This window comes from Agelaius tricolor, unplaced genomic scaffold, assembly GCF_023055355.1.
Source record: "Agelaius tricolor isolate 1412-34295 unplaced genomic scaffold, bAgeTri1.0.p SCAF_2, whole genome shotgun sequence".
NCBI classification, from domain to species: domain Eukaryota; kingdom Metazoa; phylum Chordata; class Aves; order Passeriformes; family Icteridae; genus Agelaius; species Agelaius tricolor.
The window spans coordinates 83,351,477-83,377,872 of record NW_027269262.1 but is presented as its reverse complement, the minus strand read 5'-3'; the positions used below and the strand labels follow the sequence as shown (position 1 = coordinate 83,377,872).

The following is a 26,396-nucleotide window of genomic DNA, read 5'->3' as shown; positions in this document are numbered from 1 at the left end:
TGAAGTTAATCTTCTCCCCTCCTTTCCTAGCTTTCACTCTCTTTTTCTTTTTTTTTTAATTAAAAGTTCAGTTTTGAGATTTTCTTTTCTCCAGGACAACAGTCCACACCATCTGGCTGTGCCTTTTGACTACACTTCAAAATGAAGCATAGTAGGCTGAAAATTACTTCCAGGCTCTCCAAGGTTCAGGTGGCCCGAGCACATTCAGGGGACTCTGGCTAGGACTGAGTCAGCAGAAGCACCCACATGTCTTCCTGGGGGGAATGCAGCTGCAAAGCAGAACACAAAAACAAAAACACCAACAAATGAGAGCTTCCATGTCAGCCAGCTGAGTAATAGGAACATTTCCATAGCACACAGGACACTCTGCTCTTATTCACAGTGTCCAAGAAACACAATATTCAGCAAGTCTCCGTAATTACCATGTAGTATTTTTGCTGCTTGATGCCATTTTAAAGACAAAGTAGAAAGTTTCTGCTGTTAGAATTAAAAAGAGTTCCTTAAAAGTATGGGGGAAATGGTATCTTGTTCTTTAGCATGTTAGACCCTGAAAGCCAGCCTCTGAAAGTTACACACAGCTCCTTTTTTAGTTAACTCAGATACCTTGATAAGTCTTTAAGGAACTTCTCAGCCTGTGAGGGGAATAATGTGATGAAGAACACTAGTGAGCAGCATTTGGGCCTGATGCCTTGAGCTTGGGAAGCCGATGCAAGACTTCTTCTTTCTTCTTCCTGAGCCCTGCCACTCTTGCCAGCAGAAGCATTGCTTCCAGACTTGCCACAGGACAGCTCCTGCCTCCAGAGACATCAGATGACACCTAGAAGTTCCTCCAAACTAAATCTGTCCTGATGTGTGAATAGACTGATTTTTTTTTGAGAAAGGCCAACCTTGCTTCTTTGTCTTTTTTTTTTTTTTGCCTTTCTTTTCTTGAGGAATTCTGGGGGAAATGTGTATGCTCAGCTGTGTGTTTCTTTCCAGAAGCAGAGTAACTCCCCTAAGGCATCCCCATTTCCTTCCTCCTTCTTCATCTTCACAAACCTGGCCAGACTGCCAATCTCCAAGTACACAGACTCACCTGGGACACCACGTTGGCCAGTATTTCACTCTCCAATGACAGTAGTCAGTAAATACTCATATAAATCCAATTATTTTTTCTTCTAAAGCATCTGAAAGTCCCATTACTTATTCATCATATATATTTCATTATTTCTACCACAAGAAAAAAATTGCTTCATAATTCCTTTAATTCCCAGTGAAGATCATTGCAAGTCAGTGAAACTTTGGAAAAATTACCTAATTAATAAAATAATTTTTATGACCAGGCTGTCAGCTCTTTCTGCTTAGATAAAAAGAGATTTCTGTGTCTGTCTTCTCACAAAAGAAGTTGGGTTCATCTGCTAATATAAAGTACAAGGTAAAGACACTACAGTGATGAGAATAAAAACCATTAGATCCAAAGGACTTAAAACAGCAAATATTTTGACTGCCCTGTGTATTGCTAAAAACAAAGGAATTTCTGAAATTGTCAGTTCTTTTATTGTGTAATTATCAAAACTAACATTTATTGACTGTCATAGGAGTATCTGCTACTCTGCATGTTCTGTGCAATAGAACTGAAAATAGTTAAGAATAAATGTATGTGGATTATATTCTTTGTAAAGTATTTCAATAAGAATATCAAAACATTTACTGTTTGTACTATATTCTTTATGTTGTTGGCAGAATAATAGCACTCATTCAGGCTCTCCTGAGCTACATGCATCCCTAAACTCCACTGACATTCCTGTGTGTTCTTTGGTGACAGAATAAATTGCTTGGTTGTAGAAACGAAGCAAGATAGCCTTTTGTGTAAGTTTGAAGTGCCTGAGAAAAAACAAGACTGCAGCACAAATGTTTGTTCAGCTCCCATGGTTTTCAAAAACATTGACCTAAAAACGAGGCGTTTTTGCTGGGAACAGCAGCCAAGCCCCACGGCAGAGCACAGCATCCACAGCGGCCGGGCTGCGCGCTGCCTTTTGCATAACTGCAGGCTGGGGAAGCCAACATCTGTGATGCAAGACAGAGCCCTGGAAACACAAACGGCTTGGGCCTCTTTTAGGAAGAGGGAGACATCTCCTGGACCAACCGTGAATTTGCTACTCAATCTATACTTAATAACACATGAAAAAAACCTTACAGCTATGTGCAATATAGTTATATAGCAGAGTAGAGGAGTTCTCCTGGTTCCATATTTTTTGATTTCAAATGGATTTCAGAGTACTGTTTATTTCATACCAAGGGGAAAATAACAGCATGCCCACAAAAAAAAGGTAAATGAGTTTTAGACTCCCATATGGATCCTGGGAAAGAAACACCAGGTCCGTGCCTGAATTAGCTTGTCTTGAGGCCAGCATTACTGCAGAACATGAGGCAAATATTAATATTGGGTCTGGAGTCAACTAAGGAGCAACCATGAGAAGATATTCTGCTGCATCTGGCAATTCCTGCAGAATTTCCAGAGATTTCCAATGAAAAAAAATGAACAGGCCAAGACACATGAACAATGAATTCAGAGTCATTACTGATCAATTGTGGATACCAAGGACTTGCAGCCACATCCCTCCCATCAGGGATTAACAGAATCAAGTTATGCACTTTAAAGACCCTCAAAATTCAAGCTGTGAAGGGAGACAGAGGCACATCAACCTACCTATGTAGCAGCTTGTTTCCCTGAGGTGCAGCAGCATCCTCCACTGACACCATCTCATCTTCACTATGACTGTGGCCTGGGAATCCTCCCCCTGCATTAAGATATTTAATTGTTAAGCATTTTAATAATAGTGTGGAAAATCTCAGCTTTTGCTGAGATTCAGTCCAGAAACAAAAGCACACAAAATGGCTGCAGACAGCAAGTTATTGCACTTTCTTTGATGTTTAGGCTTATAATAATGTTTATTTTTATTCCCTAAATCCAGTGATTAGATAAAAACACAGAAAGACTAATGCAGTGGTATTCACAGCACTCATCTGACTCAAGTGAATCTGGAGTGTAGATGAAATTGTTTGCAGTGAGTTCAGAATATTAGAGTGGGATTAATTTATTAAGTAACAGCTTATTTTTCTGGGGGCTTTCAGATTCATGTGCACTCTCAAGATTGCTTTGTAATTCTCTGTCCCTCATCAAACTTCCAAATAGGTGTGACAGCCTTGCTTTATTACAATGTTTTTCAACGAGTTTCCAAGATACGTGATGGGGTCAGTGCATTGGATATCAGCTGTCTACTTGTGCTCAGATCTCTCCAGTTTAGTCACCCACCATGCTTTGATCTTGGCACACACTGACACTTGTCAAAAGACTATTAAAAAGTCACACATGTATTAGCTGCAGAAGATGCCTTTCTGGTATCTCTTGCCACAAAATGACATGACAGCATCAAGGCAATTTGGGAGGGACTGATCTCAAGTTGGTGTGCTGCAGCCTCTGAAAATTATGTCTGTGTGTTGTCAAGCTATAACCTTACCTGTATCAGCATCCTTGAAAATTCTGCTCCTGGATAAGTTGCTGCACTCAAGCAAGGGAGTCTGGCCAGACCCTGCTGGCTGGTTGTGACCCAGACTCATGAAAATCCCATTTCTTACAGCCTTATATGCAAAACCATGCTATGCTGGGGAACACAAATGAAACAATCTTTTTCAGAATCAGTCACAGTATGGAACACTGGAACAGTTTCCCCAGGGAACAGGTCACAGCACCAAGTCTGACAAAGTTCAAGAAGTGTTTGGACAATATTCTTGGACACGTGGTGTGTCTCTTGGGGATGGTCCTGCACAAGGCCAGGAGTAGAACTTGATGATCCCTGTGGTATTTTCAAACTCAGAATGTTCTGCAGTTCTGTGATTCTGTGACAGACAGCGAGGGACAGCTCTTCATGGGCAGAGGAAAAAAAACAAAAAACAAAAAACTTCTTGCCTTCCACTTTAGCATACCTCCAACCCTTCCCAAAGCCAAGATTCACAGCTCTGCAGTGCTCATTTTCCTCCTGCAGTAAAGGTCCCCATTCCTAATACTGGTTGCACAAATCTTCCTAGACCTTTCTTGTTGCTGTTATTTATCAGTCAACAAAGAAAAACAAAGGTCTCACTCCTTACCCCTCTCCCTAGGACTTCAGTCCTTTTAGAGCTGTTTAATAGTAAAAGTACTATCAGAAGTTATGCTAACTGAAGTAATTGTTAGTTTGGGGTTCTTTTGCTAGAAGAATAGAAGGATATTGTAGTGATGCCTGTGGTTTGCTTTCTTGCATAACCATTTATCATTTGCAATTTATTATCTTTTTGATTAGTGATTTATTCTATTTTGCTTGTAAAAAGCTGCAGCAGTTTCCAGATTTCATTCTCTATGTGCCATTAAATGTCATTCTGGCTTTCCATTTCTCTGCCTGATAATGATGAATTATTGTAGCAAAGCCTCACAGTGAATTGATGCATTGGCCATATTGGCTTGTAATTCTTAACAGGCCTGTAAATGGAACAATCTTGGATTTCAAGACTTTATGAGTGGCAGGATATTTTTAAACATCATGTAGTCTATGAGATAGTATGTATATGATTTTAGTAAACACATTATACTGGACTGCAACATTTTCCTGATGGGTTCTTTCCAACTCAGCAAATTCTGTAATTCTATGATCCTGATTCGGACTAGTCTATTCCATTTCTTCTCTCTGGGAACATACAATAAAAACTCATGTTCTGAAGATTTCAGAGTCAGTCCTCAATAGCAGAGGAACTGTTACTTTTGGTGACCAAGAAGAATATTTCCTCTTGCACAGAATGGAAAGAACCAAGCAGATCTCTTTCCTCAAAGTGCTGTCAGATCTCAGCCAGATGTGATAGAAGTTCAGTTATCTGGAAGCCATCTATGAACAGTAATGGCCTCATAACATTTTTCTGCAAGGAAATACATTAGTCTTGCTGTGTGGCTGTGACCCCAGTCTTTCACTCAGCTCTGCACACTGGCCTGACTGGTTTCCTGAGTGCAACTCAGCTCACCAGGTACAGCACCAAGCACCAGAGTCAGGCATTCTCAATGCTTTTGTATTTTAATCCATTTCCCACATGAACCTTCTTATCCTAGTGTCCTCTTGGAGAGCAGGTAGGGTGCTAGCTACCTTTAAACTCAGAGTTTTGGGTTCCCATGAACTGGCTCTCCCATGAACGCTCACTGTATGTCACTTGGAGCCATCTGTCACTAGTCTGGCAGAGCAGGACAAGAGCAGGGCCACCAAGAGCCACGGGCTGGACAGGGTGGGGCTGGTTTGCACCTACAGGCAGGTGACACTCCAGAGGCACTGCTGTAATTCCTGTCATCCCCCCAGCAGCAGCAGGAGCAGCAGTGCTGTTGGACCCTCCTGTCTCCCTGGCAGGAGAGGCTGGCCCCAGCCCCTCATCCTTGTTAAACTCAGGAGTCTGAAGCCAGCTTCATTCTCCCCATAGGTAAGCTGTGACTCATTGTATACAATTGAAACCATTCTAACAACTATAGAGTTGGCATGAGAAGAAGCCTAAAATATTTTACCAGTCACAGTAAATGCACATTTTTGAAGTGGTCCACCCAGTAATTTTGAAGTGGTGTTTGCTCTGACCGAACTGATTCTTGGGGGACAGGTTTTTCTCAAGGCTTGGCTCATCAATTTTATTTCATGGAAATAAATGGTATATCACATTTCATATACAAAAAGAAAACGGCTTTCAAATCTACTTTTGAACCTATTGCTTAACTAAGGAAATATCTGTGGGAAAGTATTTCTTGAGACCTAGCACTTTCCCTCTAGGCCCAGCAAAATCCCATCAGAGCTGATGTCACTCTGAATTGATAAAGTGCCTGTTCAGTCATGCAGTTACAGACCCATCACTGAAGCGTTCCTATCGCTGGGTAGATCTCTGCACCATCTTCTTTAATCCTGCCTCATTGGAGTGAAATCTGCTTTCCAGGCAGCACTTCATTTCTAATGGCTCTTTCTTGCTTGGTGTAAGATGCAAAGGATAAAGAACAAGGGACACCATGAAGGAATATTGCCCAAATCCTGCTCTGGCCAAGCACAAACTGAGAATTTGACAGGTTTTCTGGTAGATGTTAACTACTCCTATTCATTGCAAACTCAAAGAAACTGAAATAACAGTCTTCTACTCTTAAAATGCTCTCAGGGGACAGTGAAGAACAGTGTCCATATCTGTGCGTCAGTCAGTGGCTCTCTGCAATGCCTCTCCAATATCACAATCAATGGGCTATTTCAGAGCTGCAGAGCCATGCTCATGCAACAGCCCAGATGTGGGCTCACATTTCCCCAGCTACTGTGCCAAGGCAATCTTGAATTTCAGGCACAATGTATCAAGAGCTTATTCATGGAGTTGCAAAGTCTTAGGTATTTTTTATAACAACATCACCTTGGAGCAGGAGTTTCTGAATACACTTGACAAAATCTAAATAAAGCCATGTGATGAAATATAGAAGAACAAATGTGATAGAAAGAAAAACCTTGAATTTGATACACAGAAAAAATGCCAGACAATACTTAATACGTCACCAGGAGAAGAAAATAAGAGGATATTTATTTATGTATTTGACATGTTTCCATATGTATTTATCTCTATGTTATACATAAAAGGTTCCAAGATGCCCAAGTCATGGAATAAACAAGCATACAGCAGTTACAAAAACATACACAGAGAGTCATATTGCAGAGCTGTATTTGTTTCTATTCTGTGCTCCCCAGTGCTCCAGGCTTTTGACTGCGTTGAATGCTATATCCACACACAGCCAAAGCAAATAAATCAAGCTGGGCCCAAGCTGCCTGTACAGAACCATCTGGAAGTCTCCTGAAGGTGCTCCCTTGTGGACCTTTTCTGCTCTGGCTGTGTGCCAGGATGTAAAGGATTACTGGGCAGCTCACCTGCACTTCATGACATGGCACCTCCTGCAGACCACACCTGACCCTGCACAAAGCCAATTTATGTTTTCTCACCTGCAGAAAACTGAGCTGAAGACTGGATAAACTGTGTGTTAGTAATAATATCTGAACTGTATGACAAAATACAATTACATCTTCTCTATTGATAGCCACCAGAGGCAGAGATGGAGCTGGCTAGGAGGGTTTACGTTTCAAAAAATGTTGGTACTTGCTAATAACAATTTTATTGCTTACTTTCCCATGCTTGCCTCTGTTGACACAAAAGTCAAAAAATAACCTTGAACTCCTGGCAGCCTGTCTTTTTCAAGGATATTGAATAGAAAGAAGCACATACTAAATCTCAGATGTAATGGAGCTCTAGCCCAGGTCCTAATCTTCTGAAGAATCAAATAGTTTTGAGATGAGAAATGCCACTTTCTAACTGAGCATGAAACTGCAGGTTTGAGTCCTTGATAAAATGTGACTATCCAGGTGTGTCAACATTTCCCCTCTGCCTGAGGCAGGACCTATCAGTTCACAGTGTCACAGCTGCCTCACTCACTTGCCTAGACAATAATATGTGTCATATCTGATTTAGTTGACATTCACAGTCACGTTTCTGCTTCACTGCTTTGGACAGGAAACAGGATACCTTTGAATAGAAATTATGACTTGTAGTAATACATCTTTGCAGTTATTTGGCAGTTTTAATACACAGTGTCAACAAAATTCTGTAGTGTACAGGACAGAAAAAATAATTTCTTGCTTTCTCAAAGCTTGGACTACATGAAATGAATCTTTCATGAGAGTTTCTAAGGTATCTCTCACCATAGTGTGTCAGCATAATTTAGGAATTATGACATAGGAATGAACTAAACTAAAATAATCTCACAAAATGACAACTAATGCCTTCACATTGGCAATACCAGCACCATCAGACATGTCAGACATTTAATATCACCAGAACAGTCTCAACCAAGTTTACCAGAAACATTGCAAACTCTCCATCCTCCTATCTGGAGTTTCTCAAAAAAAAAAAAAAAAAAAAACCACCAAAAAACACAAAAAGACAAAAAACAACCAAAAAAACCCCAAAAAAACCAAAACAAAACAAAAAAAAAACAAACAAAAAAACCAAAACAAACCAAAAACCCCACAAACAAACAAAAAACCAAAACACAAAAAAATAACCCACAAAAAAAATGAGCATGCACTAATTCAATAGGGTGAATTTACATCTCATTATGAGTCAAATCTGGGTGTATTTTAGCAGTTTTCTTTAAAGGAGGCACTAGTATTAATGCCCACACCATGAAAGACTTGCTCCCTCTATCTCTTATAGAAAGAACAATGTCCACAGGATATTAGGAGCTCTGACCACTACAGAAACCTGTTAAATAATCCTACTTACAAAATTATAAAGAAGATAGCAAAGACTTTCTATTTCCTTTTCAGGTGAACACAAATCTAGGAGCAGAGGAATACTCAGATAAGATTGATCTCAAGAGCCTCAGAGCACTTGGTTTAGAAATTTTATTTATCATAGAATTGTTTGGTTTGGAAAGGGCCTTAAGGAGCACCTTGCTCCAATTCCCCTGCCATGAGCAGGGGACAGGAAGGGACACCTTCCACTAGACCAGGTTGCTCAAAGGCCCATCCAATCTGGTCTTGAACAGTGACAGGGATGGGACATCCACAACTTCACTGGGTAAGTCACTTGTTCCATGAGTCATCACCCTCAATGTAAAGAATTTCTTCCTAATATCTAATGTAAACCTACTTTCTTTCAGTGTGAAGGCATTACAAGTAATACTATCTGTCCCTTAAGAAAGTCCCTCTCCATCTTCCTTGTTGGCCTCTTTAGGTACTGGACAGTGCTCAAAGGAGGCCCTGGAGCCTTCTCCAGGCTGAACAGTCCCAAATTTCTCAGCCTGTCCACCTGTCCTCACAGGAGAGGGGCTCCAGCCTTCTGATCATCCTCAGGACTCCCTCTGGGCTCACTCCAACAGGTCCATGTCCTTCCTGTGCTGGGGATCCCACAGCTGGACACAGCCCTGGGGTCTCACAGGGGCAGAGCAGAGGGGCAGAATCCCCTCCCCTGACCTGCTGCTCGTGCTGCTTTGATGCAGGTTTGGCTGACAGGACTGCAGGAGTGTGGTGGTTTTCACAAGGGTCCCAGGATGAGGGAAGAGATGAGAATCTTGACTCAATGTTTCAGAAGGCTGATTTATTATTTTATGATACGTATTATATTAAAAGAAAATGATATATTAAAACTATACTAAAAGAATAGAAGAAAGGATTTCATCAGAAGGCTAGCTAAGAATAGAAAGGAATGATAATAAAATCTTGTGACTGACCAGAGTCCAAGACAGCTGGACTGTGATTGGCCATTAATTAAAAACAACCACATGAGACCAATCAAAGATGCACCTGTTGCATTCCACAGCAGCAGATAATTATTGTTTACATATTGTTTCTGAGGTCGCTCAGCTTCTCAGGAGACAAAGTCCTAGCAAAAGGATTTTTCATAAAATATGTCTGTGACACAGGAGCACGCTGCCAGCCCATATTGTGCTTCTAATCTGCCAACACTCCAAGTCCTTCTCCTCAGGGCTGCTTTCAATCCCACCCTGCTTGTGTTTGTACTTGGGGCTGCCCCAGCCCAGTGCAGGACCCTGCTCTTGGCCTTTTTGAGTTCATGGAGTTTGCACAGCCTCTGAGGTGGTGGTGTCTTGGTGTCAAAGGCAAACTTCCTGCAGATGCACTGGGTCCCACTGTCCATGCCACCCACAAAGATGCTGAACAATGCCAGTCCCAATCCAGCTGCTGAGAACAGCACTTGCCAGCACCTCTACTTGGACATTGAGTAGCTTCTATCTTGTTTTTAATGTTAAGAGAACAAAACAGTCGGAGGAGAAAGGATTGGAATGAAGGTCTCCTTGACATGAACCTGATGCTGTTGGCAGTATTTCAGCATGACTTAAGCAAGACTGAATATCTAAGATGCTCATTTGAATTTAGATGATATCTGCATATTTAAACTTCTAAAGGTTGAACAAAGAACAGAAGACAAGTCTTCCTCCTCTGGGGTGTGCACCACTAGGTCAGTGCATCAGTGTCAGGCACAACCCAGCATTTTAAAAACAGTGAGTCATTCATCTAAATCCAAACCCCTGATTTTGACCTCAAAGTGCAGGAAATGCATTGGACTTACCAGTGACAGTCTCATTGAGACACCTAATCCATAATCCAGGGGACAGATAGACAACCTCTTTCCTGTCTCTTGGTCAGTTAAGATATCTGCCCACCAACTGAATCTGCTGAGACTGTTTTAGACATTTAATTTCCCAGCTAAGATATCAACATAGATGCTTGGCACTGGAAAATTCTGCTGTGAAAGTGGGACAGATACAATTCAGGGAGATTTTAGTTAAGCCAACAAACATTAGCAGAAAAAAAAAAAAGAAAGCTGCTTGGCTACTATGCAGATCTTAATGCTAAGGTTCCTTCAACCAGAAATTACACTTAGGCCCCTGGAACACACCTCTCAAACTTCTTGTCAAGATATATGTGGGCTTTTTTATTCTCCCTATACTTCTGCTCAGCATCCAAACTTGGATGCAGATGTGTTTTCATTATGCTGGATTCCTTTCCATTTGCTTTCCAACCTTTGTCTTCTTTTCTGCATTGAGTTCAGCCAAAATCCATAAGTTACAGTGTTATCAGCTGGGGAGAAGTCGTATGGTGTAAATGTGTTGATGGTTCTGGTGACTGTATCACATTACAAATCAATTTGCTTCACTCATGGAGTTGAAAAATTACAGCATCAAGTCTAAAACCACTACTGTCAAACACATCCTTGAGAGGCACATAAATTTCCTATGCACTTTTACAATGTTCTTAGCCACAAAATTATTTCAAACAATGGTAAGCACATTTTGCATCTTACATGGCACTTCAGTAAGATGCTAATTATTTGTCTCAAACTCAGCCTTCAGACTTTTGTGCCATTTTTTGTTCACAACTGCAAACCCGATCACAGTCCACCAGCAGTGGGGCTTTGGCAGAGAATGTCACTGCAGTAAATTCATTATTTTGTATTTTCCTTCAGTCTCTGTGAGGTACTTACCCGCCATCTCCCACTGCAATCCATACCTGTCTACAAAAGCAAGGAACTCTCTGCTTTGGAATTATCCTTTTGGTTTCATTACTTCGTATTCACAATGTCTAAATTTGCTCTTGGTTGTAGACTAGGTCCTGCTCATTTTCCCACATTCTACCCAAATTTCAGTGTCAGAAACAAATCCATACAGTGCTTTTTCTGTTTCTTTGAATTTAAGCATGTTCTGAACAAAAATATTCATGCTGTGCCTTAGAAAGTTTTATGCCTGGCATTTACAGCTGGCCTCCTCTACAAATTTCAGTGGCACCAAGGGCTGCTGGGGCTGCAGAGCCAGGAAAGGGCAACATGCATTTAGCCTGGTGTGGCTACAGTGCTAAGTAGGAGAGCTCAACAAGCTGTTTAAGATAGCTGCCACTACAATTGAATACATGGAACCTCCTGAAGGCAATTATCTTGGCTGAAACTGTGCCTCTGTTTCCCTACCACCATACTGTAAAGGAACATGGACCTTCTGAAATATCAAAGATGAAAGTTTCTAGGTCTCTCCTTGCACCCCCATGGTAAATGAGGGATGTGGAATTATTATAACAGATTTCCAATTAATTGTTTTACCAAAATCTCTTACCTCCTTTAGAAATTCTCTTTCCACCATGGACAATATGACAAATTGACTGAAGTTTACTTCTCCCTGTTCCTGTTTCTCTGCCAAATGTCAGCTGTGTGATATGCACTAAGGACACCTTAGAAATGCTTAGCAGTATTCTCATTTGTTTGCACGATGCCTTAGGAAAAAACTGAAATGTATGTTATAATGTAGTCCTTTACCATTTCAGCATATTCTTTGGGGAAATACACATCAGTATGTTCACTCATTTCACTTCTTTTATTCCTATACCATTTAACACAGTTAAAAGCACCACAGTTTTTTGCAGCAACTCCATTAGGATATATGTACAAACTTATCCCCAGTGTTTCCCCACAAGTGGTGAAACAGCCCTAACAAAACTTTGTTCCCTTTCCAGCTCTGTCTATAAAAGTTCTCTACAGGCAGGATTAACAGAACTGACTCAAGTTCTCCCACTTAAATCTGCCCTTTTTGCTTTGGCATACACTTACAGTTTGGGTCTGGGTTTGTCAGACAAAGGGGTTGTGCATATTCTGGGCCTTTATGTGAGCCTGGTATGCCCAGACAGAAAAGGAAAATAGGAAATTTTGGGAAATTAATGTCTATATTCTTATGAAGAAATTGTGAAATTCTAGGCAAAGTTTTTCTCCCTTCCTGTCTTGTCAGTTTATCTGGTATAACCAAAGAGAACAACTGGATAAAGAAGCTTGTATAACTTTCCAAATGAGGAGGAAAAAATCTCAAACTCCAGGATGAATTTGGAACATCTGCAACAATCCAAACAGGCCAGGCATAAGCTGAAAGGAAGGCCATGGAATGATTTACACTGTCACCCTGCTGCTGCAGAGGGCAAAGAAAGCATGTCCCAGCAGCTGGCATTGTGAAGAGACAAGGTCACAGATTTCTGCTGGCATTCTGGTGGACTCCAGGAAGGGACTCTGATAACAGTGCATGTCAGGAGGGGACTCTGATAACAGTCCATGTCAAACAGGAGATCCCAGGCAGGACACAGAGCCCGAAATGGAAGCTTAGCAGCATTCCTGCACTATCAGGAATCACAATAAAAGCACAACCTTTTATAAAAGCTCTGCCCCAGCCTGGCAGTGAGCTGGCTGGACTCAGAATTTGTTATTCCTGCTGATAGCAGCTGTTCTCCAAGCAGCAGTGGGCAGCCTGTGGGAGCTCACTCAAGCTTCCTAGGTGGCCCTTTGAGCTGTTTGTGGTGCAGCAGTGAAGCACCGGAAAATCTTCAAGCTATGGCACTTCCCACTGGTGGAGGGTCAGGTGGGGACTGTTTTGGGGCATTCAGCAAGCCTTTTGATAACTACATTTGTCAGGTATTTCAAGGGTGTAAATTTCCCCTGAGACACACTTTTTAGAAATGCCACAATTTTACAAAAAGTGATAAAGTTTTCATCAAACAGAATTCAGCTGCAACAACATGCCCAGAGGTGTAGCACAGCATGGGCTGCAGGCACCAAACACAAGCAAAATACTTGGACCTGCATACTATTCTAACAGTATAGTCTATAGAATAAATTAATTTAAATTAACAGTTGAAGCCATTTGTCCTAAACAAATGGATATTCCACTGAATTATTAGCTGTTCAAGTGGAAAAGCTACAGCAGCTTTATGAGAATGATATAAAAAATAGGCTGGAAGAAGAAGACTATCAGGATGTGGATTTTACCCTTTCCTTTATAAACATAGGTGTGTTAGAGCAGGAAAAGTGAGAATGGCACCTTCATACACAGAATCCCACTTAGTATATGTGAGATGGGAGTGATTTTTTTTATAGCAGTACTGCAAGGCAAAAATTTAATTTGGTGTGGAAATTACAGGAAATTACTAAAAGTTTTCATTCTTTATAGGCAATTATGTTTTAGTTCTAACTTCGTGATTTGGAGTAGATTTTACTTTTCGCTGGAAACTCTGTGGTTAATGTTCCCATTCTGAGTAAAAAAAATTACATTGGAAAGTAAATAAATAAATGGAGTCATGTTTAACTATATACTGAAGTATCACAGGGAGACTGTTCCCTGTGATTAATGAGTTTTGGCCTGCTGAATAATTCCATTAAACCACTTATCAGCACAATTCGCTGTCACTTTTCTCAGCACTGGCTTCAGATGCATATGCAAAGTAATTGCCATGTAGAACAACAGCTTGTGGTGCAGAAACTGAGACTGTCTAACCCAATTCAGAAATTTCCATCTAGTTTTTACATCTAATTTTTAAAAGAAAATCTCACTGTCATGAAAACCCTTCAGGTCCTATGGAAAATGTATTTAGAAAACTATAAGGAACTTCTTAACCCATTTTTTGCACAAGAAATAAAAAGAGTTTAAAAAGTATCCTGTAACCACTATATGGAAAACAGGAAATTAAATATTGGCCACAAGATATTTTTTACAGTTTTATTGAAGTAAGAGTTTTAACAATGTGTTTAACTATGTAACACATTCAGCAATTGTTAGCATGAAGCTCCTGCTTTTCTGCAGAGCATTTGCTACCCCCACTTTAGAGGTCTTCACATCACAGGGGGTGTAAATGTTCTTTTTAGATTTAAATTATGCTTATTAAAATCTTCAGAATTGCCAGGAGAGCCACTGTGATGAAAATCCTCTTATATATTTTTCCAAGAAGATTTACAACCTGCATTAGACACAGCACTCAGCCATAAAACCAAGAGAAATGTGCAGACCTGACACACTTCCTCTGTGCAACAGAAATTAAAATATATATCCCATGGATGTTGTCATAGTAACATGTGGGAAACATTAAAAGAAGTTAACATGATGAACAGGTATAATTTATATTTCTCTAAAATCTTACCCCACACATCGCTCATAAATCATCCAGTGTGAGTCTGTGCTACAGAGCTGTTCAACTTTCCATCCTCTAGTCATATTGCTCCAACTCACAAAATAAGTGCTGGAAAAAACAGCTCAGCATCAACTACATATTCAACTTAAAAGCGAAACCAAAAAGGTTGATACCAGTTTTACGGTATTTACATGTATCTGCAAGGGAGCTCTGCAAGAGGGGAACTCAAAACCTGCAGCTCTTGAAGCCTAGGTGAGCTAATATTTCCCAAATTACTTAGCTAAATTATTGGTTCCTTTAGAAAGCCTTGGTCTAATTAGCTGTTGAAGACTTTCCTATTTCACAAAAGCCCTGTGGTTTATCCACCCGGTAAATGAAAATAAAAAATTAGTCAAATGACCTGTAGCCTCACCTTATAGGGAGTTCCATATGGTCCCATAAGTTCAAGATCAGTACATTGACAGGATCAAGCTGGGGTCTGTAATGGTCCCCCTTGAAAATAAAAGTCTACTTCCTATTTTTGTGCCCAAAATAATTTAGTCCAATTTAATTTCAATGTATTTTATAGTCGACAGTAAAATAACTTTATACAGTTATTTTGCATTAAAACTACTTCCTAGACTATCAAGTGAATAAAATATTAAAAAATACCCAGCCATTATTTCCCAGGGTGTAACGGTTCTAAAAATCAGTCAAGCACTTGACACATATACAGAAGTATTTGAACTACAAAGTAGTGGATACTTTGCATATTATGTGATGTGTAATAATAGCTACGATTTTTTTTTTTCAGTTTTTAAATCATTATGGGGCTAAAAAAAATGAAGAAAGTAACAACACCAGAGATACAGGGAAGTATTATAAAAGGTCTTCCTTAATCCAGCTGAAGTCTGGTGTTCAAAGCTGAGCATGAGAATTCAAATTCAACTCAACCAGTCTGAGTTAAGGTCATTTTTCAGAAACAGAAGGGATGGGGGCAGTGGGAAAGGCTCTGGGCCAATCTCCATTGGAAGGAGGGGCATTGCTGTGGAATATCTGCAACAGGGAAACCTTGTGGAGCTGCTGACCAGGCACCAGCCCAAGGCAAGGTGAGGACAGCCCAGGCAGGTACAGGGTCAGGAGAGGTTGGTAGTGGAGTCATACCAGTGTTGGCCCAGTGGTATTTGGGGGATTTACAGCAAGCTGTGCAGTGAGCTCAGGTATGATTTTGCAAGGAAAGGAGACACCCCTGAATTTTCTTTAAAATGGAAGAGGACAGGGCAGTCCTACAAATTCATCCAGAGCAACACAGGTCATGCTGCTGCTTGCTTGCGGTGCCTGTGGCATTCGGTGTGTCCTGAGTGCACAGACACCCCAAAACCCATCTCAGGGTTTTCTGAGGGTTCATCTGAATTGGGTGGGAATACAAACACTGACCTCTTGTACAGAAATCCACAGTGGTCAGATCAAGACCTGTTTCATGTAATGTCCTTTCTACAATAGTGGCCATCAGCAAATATTAATAAATGTCTATGGATATAAGAGTTTAGGAGTCTAAGAAGGGTACTCATAAAGATACTGCCTTTATGCAGTGATCCATTTTCTGAGTAAAACCTTAGTATTCTTGAAGACATTTTGTAATATTTAATGTGACTGAATATCTCCAGATTACCTTAAAAGCCATTTTCTCATAAAACATAAAGATTGCAAGAAGTCAAAGAATATTTTTGAAAAAATCCTGAGAAAGGTATCTCAGGCTTTTAAGCATAAGTTTAACATAACTTTGGTCTTTCCAAACAAAGTGTACACTAAAATAATCTGTAAAGTAATTTTGTCATTAAATTGCTACACTTCTCAACAGAGAGACCTGTATGACCAGACCACTATCTTATTTTGAAGTTTACAATATTAATTACTTCTACTGGCTCAGTGTATTAAAAAAAAATATAGAGTAAATATGAGCCTTTTTCATACTTTTCAGTAGCATCTAATATGACTTTAATTTTGTGGAAAGTCTCTCACAAAGGATTACTTGTGCTGTGGGAGCACACAGTTCTTCTGGGGTTTTGTCTTTTGTTTTTCATGAGTTCTTTATGCAAATGCCTCTGACGAATATAGTACTTCACACAATGTTATGTGCAAAAGTGCAAGCTTTAAATGTGCTGCTTGTCCTATGTTCTCCAAAAGACCCATCTTTTCCTGGCAATCCATACTGAAATAAAATTATTTCCTGTGAACTTAATTATGTTGAAAGCAATTAGCCACAGCACTTTTCTACCTATAAAGATGAAAATCCTCAAAGACCACAACCCATATACATGATGCAAACCATTAAGCTATACTGATTTCTATCATTTAAACTGCTTTGCTCTATTTTGAATGCTTGTATCCATTTTTAACAGGTTTACCGTTCTCTTTTGTTTTTACATCATAAAGAAACAGAATTATGAAATTCTAATTTTCATTCAACTGGATATGTTAAGAAAAAGCAGTGAAATGTAAGCCATCTAATCACTGGGATCTTACTCCTTGTTGCAAAGAAACCACGGAGTTTGGAGAATGTCCAGCCTTAAAATTAATGACTGAGTGTGATCCACAGAGAAATAACTTTAACCACAATTTGGCTAGGCCTTAAAGTCTGTATTTTTATTGGTTTTGGCGTCTGGAACCTTACTTCTAATGGATTCACATCCCTTGAGATAAGCAGTTAAAGAAAGGTGGTTAGTCCTAAACGTGAATGTTTTGTGCTTTCTCTGCTTTCTTTTCTGAGATTTCAATAGCATTAATTAGAGTGTAAGCAGAAAAGTCAATTGTCTTACACTCTGACAGGACTTGGGTTTGTTCCCAAGATGTGAGTCCTTGTGCTAAGAAGAAATGATATTCAAATGGGACTTGTTCCAACACTGACAACAGCCATGGGATCAACACTGTAATGGCTTTTGGCTCTCCCTTCCCTTGAACGTGGCTTGTGTAAGCTCAAAGGTCCTGTTGAACACAAGAAAATCAGGACCTTCAGCAGCCATGGAAATTAATCAGATGCAAATTAAGAAATCAGAGTAGTGTAGAACAAGTAATCTGGTGAAGCCTTGCCCTTCTCTTCCAGATGGACAGCAGTGCTGAGAAGGTGATAACTGCAGGTAACCATCATGCTTTGTTTTCTGCATCATTTTACACAGCAACATGACCATGAAAAGGTCGAGACCTTTGAGACCAGTACCTGACCCATGAGAAATGGACTGCAACCACTGAAACAACACACAGGGAGATCAGGGGACCTCTTTCAGCAAACCTGGAACTGGATGGATGAAGTTTTTTCTTTCTCTACAGCAAACAGAGACATGCAAAACAAAAGGCTTGGTGCTAATGGGACACTCCCCCAGACATATGTGTGTCATTCCCACTCTTAAGGTGGAATTCCTAAGATTCCTAGAAGCTTTCAAAGTTTTATTAGTAAATTAAATACTTGGCATGGAAATTGGTATGTTAGCCCCTTATCTCCTAAAATAAGGAAATAATAAAATGAACTAGCAACCCATGGCTTGCCTTGTACTTTCCAGTGAGAAACAGGCACTTTTAGGGCATCATTCATTGATTCAGATGACAGTTTATGATGAGATGCAAAAAATATTACTATTTACAAGTGCTGCTTACTACAAATTCCTATTTAACACCTCCTTTAATACATAAATACATAAAGAAAATCAGACCATGATCTGTACTTACATTCATCTCACATACATTTCTGTTGGGTTTGAAGAATCTCCCCCAGATTTCCCAGCAGTTGTTGTGGGTAATTTTTAGAAAATACATCTGGAAAATACATACAGGCTCTTTTAGATCTGTTTTTTACCAACAGAGAAGTCATGAAAGTTGTAGGCAGGGGGTTAGAGTGACTAGCAAGGGTTAGGGGGTCTCATGTAGAAGATATATAGAAAAAAATCCTTCAAGAAAAAGCCTTCAAGAAAAATCCACAGAATAAATTCAGGAAGCTGGCAGTTAACATTCTAAAGGAATATCTGTAAAGGAAAGAAAAAATTAGAAGCATTGGAATAAAGTATCCTGAAGCAAAGACAAAAGCAGAAAAAGCAAAGGAACAAAAGAGAAACTCAGCTGAATTAGTTCTCAATGATGTGAGGTATAAAGAGGAATCAAACAGCAAGGCATAGTTCAAACAGCTAAAGACAAGGACAAAGCACAAGCACACAAAGACATGAAAATAAACACAGATGCAGCTAGGGTAAGAAGAAATATGTATCTATTAGATAGTCCAAGGAAGGTCATGGAAATGATATTTCTGCCCTCAGTAAAAAGAAAAAGCCAGAAACAGAAGGCACCACAAAACAACATCTGTATATGGCCTGACCTGCACAGCTGGCTCTCAACAGACTGCAAACCCATGGTAAACCACTGCAACCCACTTGGTGACAGATAGAGAAGGAGCAAATCAGAGAGAGCTCAGGTAACTCAGGTAACATCAAGATTACCGAGATGAATTAGGGTCACATAAGTTATGAGTGATTAGGGAGGAACACGCCTGTGCCTCATCTGTGCTCTGAGCTGACCCTTCACACAGACTCTGCAGCCTCAGAGCCTCCATGGGTTGATCCTCTTGAGCTGTGAGCCCAAAACTTCAGAGACCTAACCTGAGAAACACACCAACTCTCCTGCTTCTTCTTATCAAATACCCAAGTGAAAAAGTATGTTAGTTTTGGTTCTTCTGGTTAGTTTTACCTTGGTTTCAAAAATTCAAAGTCAAGTAGTTCTTAGAAATACAAAACATCTCTAAATATATTTAATTTATAGAAAGCTAATAATTTATACCATCATATACATTCTAGAAAAGCTGTCTTCAAGACATTTGTGTTAACTATCAATTTCAATATTGTTTATTGTTCAGAAATGCTTGGTCCTTGTTAATGCTGTCTTTAAACAGGAAGCACTTTGCTGCCTGTAACCAGTTCCTACTAAAAAAATGCAAAACAAATACTTCCCCCATGTCAACTTGATACAGTGGGGTTTTTAAAAAAATATTATTTTCTTTTTCTAGAATGTATTTTCTGAGTCTGCACTAGCCTTCTATCACATGCCCTTACTAGAACAGGTCAGAAAAGTTTTGTTGAAATTCCTTAAAAAAGCTCAGGTTTGACTGAAATCCTTCAACTGAAACACCTCAAGTTTCTTACACTCTTGGCAGGACTCAGGCACCTCTCCCCCAGAAACTTAGATGGCTTCAGAAAGGAATGGCGAGGACTCAAGGCTTCTACGGGAGGCTGGAGAGACTCAGGCAGATGCATCTTCCCAGCCCTGCCCTCCAGAGCCTGGAGGCTTGGGACTGTTTGCTCTTGGAGACCTTGGGGCCCCCTTGGGTCTGCAGGGCAGGTGGGAGCCCCCAGGATGAGACAGGGCAGGGCTGTGAATTTGGCTGCCTGAGGACCAGGGAGTCCTGGCTCCAGCCACAGGGCTCCATGTTCCACGTTCAGATTGCAGAACCAGGGTGCTGGAACTGGAAGCAGCTGCACTCTGTTGGTGCATTCCAGGAAAGAAAATCAATTTCTTGATTTTTAAAGCTTCACAGCCTACAATACCAGCCCTAAAATCATAAGCTGGTGATCCAGAAACCAAGGAGTTTTTTATCCAGCTCAGGGAATTTGGAGGACAGTCAATCTGGAGACCTCTGGAGCCTGTGCATTCAACCAACACTCCTCTCTTGGCAGCTGGAAAAGAAGCAGAAACATCACTTTCTTTCACACCACAGGACCTCTGTGAGCAATTTTTGGTTTCAAAGTTCCATCTCATTTGATAATTTCAAGCAATGATTATTATTTTCTGCCAACTTGAAATTCTGTAATTTGTCCAACTCTGAATAAACCCAAGTACCTGATGACTGAGGATATGTAAGTGCCAAAATATATCTAGACTAGCAATGTTGGAGTCATTGTGAAGGCAATGGATGGTGTGTATGGTGACAATCATGGCTACTAATTTTCTTAAAGCAATGGATGGCTGGTTACAATAAATTGGGGTCTTCAAAGGGTACTGAAATTATTTAAATGACTTTTTTCCACCCCTCTTTCACTTTTAACATCTATTCACAATATTAAGTGTCTAAATGGAAGCAGAAACCAAATTATGTGCCAGAGTTCATCTACAGCACAAGCAGCAGGCAATTTAGATTACCAGCTTGGTTATTACTAACAGTGCAAAATTGCTGTAAATGAGGCAAAGTAAAAATACTCTCACAGACTTTCCCATTTTATTCCATTTCCTGCATTTATTTTGGAGATGAATTCTGCTGTGTTTATAGCTGAATCTTATGGATAATTGTACACTGCCAGCATTTAGTTTCATTATTTAGGCACAAATCCTTCCAGCACTTATGCATAAGCATGACTTTATTCATTTTGAAGTTCTGTGGGATAATCCATTGTACATGAAAGCAAGCCTATGAATAAATCTTCATAGGACCAGAGCCTTAAGTTGTACAAGAAGAATTAGATGTTAGAGTAATCTATTGCTGGTTCAGTGAATGCTAAGTTCTTCCCAAAATACCAGATGTGAGGAAGAATGCCCAAAGAACAAAGCAGACATGACATCACCTAATTGCCATTGTAGAAATAACAGCATGCATGGAAAATAATCCAAAACGTGGGAGATATGGACAATTTGTTTTAATCTTTCTGCAAAACCAAAGTAAAACGAATGTAAACTGTAGCTAAACAGACAACTCATTAGCCAGTGCACCAAGTCCATTCTTAAACAATGGCAGATTGTTTAAAATCAAACTTTGTTCTCTCAAAAGTGAGTTTCAATTTTCCAAGTAAAACCAGTTTATTTCAAACCAGAATGCTGACCTTGTCCAGAGAAGGTCACACATGTTTTAGTGAACCCAGCAGCCCAATTGCCCCCAGACAGCACCACTTCACCCTCCTGACTAGGAGCAAAGGAAAATGTTCTTATTTAGAAGTCATGGGGCCACCTTGATTCCCTCTACAACCAACCTCAAGTTCATCTTTATAATTTTTCCCCATCTAGTAACCATTGGAAGCATCAACATTTCCAGGAGACCAAGCTGAGCCCACCATAGGGGCTGAGCCCTGGATGCCTAAGAGAGTTAGCCATGCTGCAAGTCTGTCTCTCTGAACAAACAGGACTGGAAAATGCTTCATCTATTTCTAAATCCTAATTGAAATGAAACTATTTTTATTTGACATTAGCCTTATCTGAGGATTTCAGAGGAGCCCGAGCAGGTTTCATCCTATTTGCTCTGAACAAATGGCAAAGTTGCCACTGAATTCCTGAGTGCAAGACCTGGCCCGAGGAATTTCTGTGCTGTGAATTACAAAGCAACAATGTAGCTATTACCCCATATTTTTTTTTCAAATGCTTCTTTTTTTCTTATTTTAATTAAGGAGTTGACCAACCTGTCTGGTGCACTTTTCTTAAATCCATTATTTAGTCACTTGATTATATAGCAAAAAACTGAATAGTGAAACTGGTATTTCTCCATTGAGATTTCAGCTCAACTTTCTTCTTTTTAAATTTTGCATAATTTGGCAATATTTCATAGTGTTTTGGAGTTGAGAAATAAAAAAAATGTATTGTTGTGATAAGGAAAATATTTGTTGATGTCTTACAGGTATTCAAAGTTGTTTGTAGCTCTTTTAAGATTTAATTACAGGCCACAGTTAAAGCAGAGATTTAAATTATTAATATAATTAAGGCACCAAGGGTTTAGTAATAGTCAGAATAAATTTCCCCAATAAACTGAGCAATGCAAAAGAGGTTTAAAGCTTTTATTTAAAAGATGCATTAAAAAAGATTTATTTATACCTGAAAGTTTAACCTCTATCATATTGATGTTAATTTTTTTCACTTTGGAAAAACATTTATTCACTGCAATAAATATGTATATATATATATATGTGATTACACTGAGGGCAAAGCAAAGGTGGCTGGAGCTGGAATTACAGTTCCAGCCTATAACCTGCGGGGCAGATCTGCACTGAGTTTGTGGTGGAAGCTTATTGTAATTCTGACTGGGGGATTGCACCTGTATTAAGAGAAATATTTCTTCCTAGAGGTAGAGATAACCCACAGACACCATCCCAAAACCTGGTCCCAGTTTGCACCCTTCTTGGACCCCTGGGTGTCTGAGCCCTCAGCTCTGATGGTCTTTCCTGCAAAACCACAACTGTGTCTCAGGGAAACTTCTTCTCAATGTGAAAGTCAAATTTTGTCCAGTATTTTCATTCTTGAGTTTATGTCCTCCCAGATGAATATTTTGCTGTCCAGCAGTGCCTCCCTCCTCTGAGCAAACACCTGGCCATGGGTGAGAGGGTGCAGGGCACACATCCGAGAGCTCACATCCCCACAAAAAAGTGTTGCAGCAAACAGCTTTCACAGAGCTCCTGTGCTGTCTGTCCTAGTCAAGGGCTGTCTAAAACAGCAATCTCCCATTCTGAGAATCATCTTCATTTCTTTTTGACTTGTTTTTTAATTTCCAAAAGTTTGCAGAGTCGTTCTTGTTCTTTGGGGAGGAGGCCCGTGCACATGCAGCTGCTGTGAACCCATCACACCTGCAAAGGTGTGATTTGCTACCTCTATTTAAATGAGCAATTTGGTTCTTTTGAGGACTCTCTGAAGTTAATGGGTGATTTATTAGTTACTTCAACAGCAGCAGGATCAGGCTCTTGTCTTCATCAGGTATGTCATCCATCTTCACATGAACAGGCTGACAAGAGAGGAATTGAAATTTCACACTCTGTGATATATTTAGAGATTGTTTAGATTGCATTAGGCTATGGAAAATACTGTGCTGACCAAGATAATCATCCTTCAGATATTGATCTAACCCCTGTCTGTTCAAATTTGTTCTTCCAAATCACACTGCCTGCAGCTACCTACCATTATCTTAAAGTAATACTGCAGTGACACTACTGGGATCCTTGGACACTGAAACACAAACTAATTTCAACAGTGAAGGATTGCATGTTCTAAGATGAAATGCTGAAAATCAGACAGAAATATCCCACCTTAGCCCGTAATACATAGTTTAGGTTTAGGGTGTAGGAAGAAGAATACATCCACAGAAATCATACCTACAAGGCTATATGGCACTACCTAGACTAGCTCTGAAAAAATCACTGGGAATGATCAGGGAATGTGCCAATTCCAAAAACATTGTAAGAAGGGTAACATACATGTCCCCAGCAGAGCTAAGATTGTAGATTTCCCCAGGAAACACTGTACTACCATGGCTATCCTGCTTCCAGCACAGCACTCACTTGTTCCCAGACAGCTCCAGAACCTCTGGGTGGTGCTGCCTAGCCATATTTTGATTTAGACACACTTTTAGACATTTGCTGTGCTGCCTCTAAATATATACAAATATATGGAACAGCTCCATAACTTGGATCTTGATTACAACCACGGATTTGGAATGCAACTCTAAACACTTGGGATGGCTGAAAAGGGCACACAAAGTGAATGACTACCAGAAGCCTGGAAAACAGGGGATTTTGCCAGCAAGGCATAAGGTGGAAGAAGACCAACAGGACTCTTAAAGCTTTGCCTTTTAGGTGTAAAACAGGCCTAGTAAAGAGCTAATTGCAGAAAGAAATAACAAAATATTTTGTCAGCTTTGTAAGTGCACTTCCTTGAGCAACAGAGATCACAAGACCTGGAGCTAACACAGGACCTCAGTGAACAGTTCAAAAAATGCTTCAAAAATTACATTCTGTTTGATTTCCACAAATGTGCTTTGACTAAAATGTTATGTGAATTCAAAGCAGCCTTTGTCCTGAATTGAGAGAATGGAATTAAGGTGAACTGAGATTTTTCTTATACCTTACACATCGCACAAAATAAATGTAAGACTATGAAAACTATACAGATTTGGGATTTTGCAGTATTTTAAATTATTGCCCCCAGAGCAATAAGCTGCCTGATCCTTCTTCCTACAGTTTTCTGCCAATTCAAATAGCACTAGTCTCCTAAGTCATGTTACTTTTTCTAGAAACCGCGATTTTATGTTTAGCAGACCACAAGAAACTAAGGATTCTTTTTTAAATTTTAATTTAGTTTCTGGTAATCTCACAAACAAGACAGTTCAGAGAGGCAGCCAGGCAGCAACAGGTTTTGGTGTAATATTAGTAAATTTTACTGAGGTCCTGTGCTAGCTCCAGATCTTGTGATCCATATTTCTTTGTTGCTGGAGGTAACAAAGCCTTTGCTGCCTTTTGGCCTCTTATTCCAGTTTGTGAAGTTCAGGGTCCACATCAGCAGCACACACAATGCAGTTCAGTGCTCCAGGTTCATCAATAGATCATCAATAACTTTTGTTCCAAAAGCAGCAATATTCCCCCCCAAACTCTCAGCATACTCCTATCCTGCATAACTTTTAACTATAAAACCATGTGTTCACAATTTCTGTTCACAATTTCTGTTTTCATGGATTCCATGGATAATATATTCTGCCAAAACAAAGAGTTTTCTCCTAAAAGCCTTGTAAATCCATACAAAGCTACCAAATTTTCTTATAAAATATAACATTCTCTCTTGAACAATTCCTCTCCAAATTATCAATGGCTAGCCATTTCATCAATTCTTTTAAGAGTCATCTTTTTAGCTTCTACATCTTCACAAAACAGTGGCAAAGAGGAAATATTCAGGCAATCCTTTATCTAGAAAAAGCAGCAAATGGTCTGTGTTAGAGTGAAGTAGATTTTAGAACACATTAATAACATTTTTAATACACCAAAAAAGGATCTAACTACAACACTGGCCCACATTAATTTTTTTACTATTTATGCATGAAAAATTAATCCAAATAATTCATTTTGACATCAGAAAAAAAATTAAAATAGAGGCCCAGAAAGTAATCTTAGAAGGATAAAACCTCATATCAATGATTCTGAAATTGGGGTTTAATTATATGTTTCAAGTATACTCAGTTCTGATACTTTTGGTTCTTAGATTTTGCAGTAATGTAACTAATTCCAAGAATTTTCTTCGTTGGTTTATGTATTATTAAGTTACATACTTGAGATAACTGTAGCATAAAGTTTTAATTGCATGTGTTAAAGAAAGTGTGCTATTGGAATGTAATTTAGGAGTTTTCTACTGCTAAATAGATAGGATGTCTGAGGTCCTAAAGCTGTGACAGGAGAGGCAGATACAGACTGAGATGAGAAGCTGAAAATATGCAAACACCTATCAATTTAGCAATAAAGATGAAATAACAATGACAATTATCTTTCTCCTAACTTGAGCTTTAGATGGGTTGGTTGTTGTTTTGCTTTGTTCTTGTATCATTCAGCTGTCAGAGTGCTGAATAGCAAACAGGCATTATCCTTTCTCAAAGACTGTTTGATGTCAGAAATGGATCTCAGCCTATAGGAAAAGGTCCAGAGCCTCTGGATGTGACTGAGAGAGTCAGAGTAAGATACTCAAATACTCTTGGGATGATCAGCATGAAAGTTTTGTGCTGGGGAGCTCTGCAAGGCTTGGGTCAAAGATTTTGGAATTGCTGTCACACCTTGCCTGTCCCCACTCCATCAGCTGCCTTCATGTTGCTCTGTACAAAGGATCCAACATCCAGCTCCTGCCGCTGCCTGCCCAGAGTAAAACCAGACCCAGCCTCTCACTGACTCTTCAGGCATGCTAAGGATCTAAAACCTGTCATCTCCTGTCCCCAGATCTGACAGAAAGCAGGTGCCTGCCTAATTCTGCCTCTCCGTGGGCCCCAGCTGCAGCATCCTTCACTGCTCACAGCCAGCTCTTCCAAACACACAGATAACACTCCGTGCCATGGTGAGGCCTCCCTTCCCTTGAAGCGAGCACAAAGATGCAAAAAGTGTTTAAAGCCTCCAGGAAGTCACCAGAGTCTTTCTGAGCCATGACCTAAGTGGCAGA

The 26,396-nt window shown here is 39.8% G+C and overlaps 1 long non-coding RNA gene across 1 annotated transcript; it reads right to left on the bottom strand.

Moving 5' to 3' along the window:
* Window positions 1–41: 41 nt before the first annotated feature.
* LOC139587423 (uncharacterized) lies at window positions 42–2,779 on the bottom strand. Its single transcript, XR_011678390.1, has 2 exons — window positions 2,690–2,779; window positions 42–269 (listed from the first exon to the last, which is right to left on the bottom strand). It is a non-coding gene; the product is annotated as an uncharacterized lncRNA (long non-coding RNA).
* Between the last annotated feature and the right edge of the window lie 23,617 nt (window positions 2,780–26,396).